The sequence below is a fragment of the Lactuca sativa genome, chromosome 9, assembly GCF_002870075.4.
Source record: "Lactuca sativa cultivar Salinas chromosome 9, Lsat_Salinas_v11, whole genome shotgun sequence".
Taxonomy (NCBI): Eukaryota; Viridiplantae; Streptophyta; class Magnoliopsida; order Asterales; family Asteraceae; genus Lactuca; species Lactuca sativa.
The window spans coordinates 73,795,510-73,798,214 of NC_056631.2; positions in this window are offsets into that span (position 1 = coordinate 73,795,510).

Below are 2,705 nucleotides of genomic sequence, written 5' to 3' on the forward strand. Positions count from 1 at the left end.
GGCGCCGTTGTGGTGGAAGTTGCATTTATTGCACTTCGGCAAACTTCCAGCATACTGCTTCCCCGGAGCAGTAACAGCAGTGGGGGCTACCGCAGCATGTACTGCTACGATTTGATGTTTCTTTGAAGCACGCTGCTTCTTCTTCTAATCCCAAAACTTCCGCTTGTTGCCAGCGGGTTTGGAGGGTTCTGGGATGGCTAGGGTGGTTGTGGCTGCAGGGGTCTTGACTCCATGGTCAATAAGTCTTTGTGCCAATCGCTTAGCACTGTCGAAGGTAGCAGGGTTGGATGCTAAGACATTCCCCTGGTACGGAGGAACTAGCCCCCATACATACCGTTCAATCTTTTTCCCCTCAGTGGGAACCATATTGGGGCATAGGGCCACCAGTTCGCTAAAGCGGGCAGTGTAAGCGATCACGTTGGTGCTCTTCATTGTTAGATTCCAGAGTTCATGTTCCAACTTCTGGACTTCGCCCCTAGGGCAGTACTCCTCAGTCATGAGGTCCTTCATTGTTGCCCAGCCCATGTCGTTAGCCACGACGAGAGTTAGGGCTTTGACGTGGCCGTTCCACCACGTTAGGGCTTTATCCTCGAAGGTGCATGCGGCATATTTCACTTTGAATGCTGCAGGGCACGAACAGATTTCGAAGACTGATTCCGTCTTCTCGAACCATTGCGAGAGAGCAATGACTCCGCTGGTGCCATAGAAAGGCTTCGGCTTGCAGTTTGTGAAATCCTTGTAAGAGCACTCCCTTGAGCGCACAGGGATTTCGATCGGAATAGATTCCACCGGGGTTCCACCTCTGCTAGCATCAGACGAGTGATACTGAGCCATGGCAGTTGCCACTGCTGCAGCTACGGCAGCATTCAGGGCTGCAGTATCGATGACTGCAGGTGGTGGAGGCGGTGGAGGTACAGGATTATTCCTATTCCTGGGAGTCTTGCGAGGAGGCATCCTTAAGCTATAAGTTAATAAAGACCAGAAGGATGTTAAGAATCAAATTGTAAGCAATGTGGGAGTGACCCATGGACTAATTACCCATAGCCCAACAGTTGAATGAGTGTTAGAAATCATAATAAGAAATATTAGTAGGAATACACAAGTGTACAAATTTTTCCCACAGATTATATAGATTTCAATAGTACGGGTATTACTGATGTAACAAGTTCAAGGAAAAATCGACCTAACAGTAGGTCTTACATCATACCATAAGGACAATACTGACAGTCCTAGTTTCCTAATTAGAGTACCGAAAGTTAGGAATATTTTACAGATAAGTGCTACTTATAGCACATAGGTTCAAGGCTATTCCTAAATCAAAAGACAGAGATGTACTAGACATCATCTAATGGCGATGGGAATTCCTCGGGCGATCCCTGAGGTCGGACACTTGGCGAAACACCTCTTGAAGGTGTCGGTCCTGAGCTCTTTGACGAGCTCGAAGTTCTAAGACTTCAGCACGGGAGGCAGCCAGCTGTTGCTGCAGAGTTTCGTTGGTTCTCCGGGTCCGTTCCATGTCTTCTTCAAGACGGCGAATGCGGACGGTGTTGACACCTGAGTTGGCATCAACTTCCATGACCCGGTCGATGGCTGCTCGACCTTGCTCGTCATTACGAGCTATCCTGCGGATGATTACCGATAGAGCTCTGTCAGCAGAGCCACCATCGCTAACATTGTAAAAGGTTCGGTCCCCAAAATATGGTAAGGGCTGACCCTGCTCATCACTCCAGCGATTCAGATTGTTTGCCCACATGGGTGTAGGACCTAGAAACGCTGGTCGAGGGTTGTTGTTCGGGGCTTGACCTATTAGCGGTAGGTTGTTAACTTCAGGCTCGGAGTCTGATCCATCCGAAAAGCCTTCTGCGAGGTGATCATCCAAAGGGATTGGATGCTCATCTTCAGGCTCTTCATCGATCCACCCGGCATTGCCTTCATTGGGGAAGTACGGGTCACCATGATGAAATCCATCCATTTAGATCTACGCGAGAAGAGAGGTATAAGAATATAGTATACGTGTAACTAATAGCACAAAATACTCCTATAGTATTTTAAGTTTAAGTTCTACTGATCTTCTTGTGGTATTGTTGGTAAGTTTTTAGACTTGTTAACATATCACAACCATTCTAGGGCATATGCTAATCACTCCTAGGACCAGCATAGTTGATCAGGCTATGCCATTCCAAGGACTGACCATACATCCCCGAGCTCACTTGTGATATTCAACAATCGTAATACTTTTGTTCTTGTCATTGTGACACTGATTTTAGTATGAATGTAGACTAGTATACTTAATTAAATATTTTATTATTTAAAGTATAGACTCTTGGTCAGAGTGTTTTAGTCCCTTTTGGGTTTATAGATTAGTATATCTTTTATGGGTTGATATACTTGATTCACTATAAACAACGCTCTGATACCAATCTGTCACACCCCAAAACCAAGAACGGCGGAAACGTTCTGGGGCGGAGGACGTCATGTATAGTATCACAACACAGTAAATGTAAATAAGCAAACAACATCATCCATTGCATTAAATATATAATTTTAATACAAGTGTTCTGTACAGTTATAGACACCAAAAATAATGTATAACAAAATAATATGAGATGAGTCTTGAATGCACTCCATCTTCTCAAAAGCTGGCCTCGGTACCTGTCTACTGATGACCTGAGAATACAAGTTATTTTGAAAGAGTTTATCAGCAT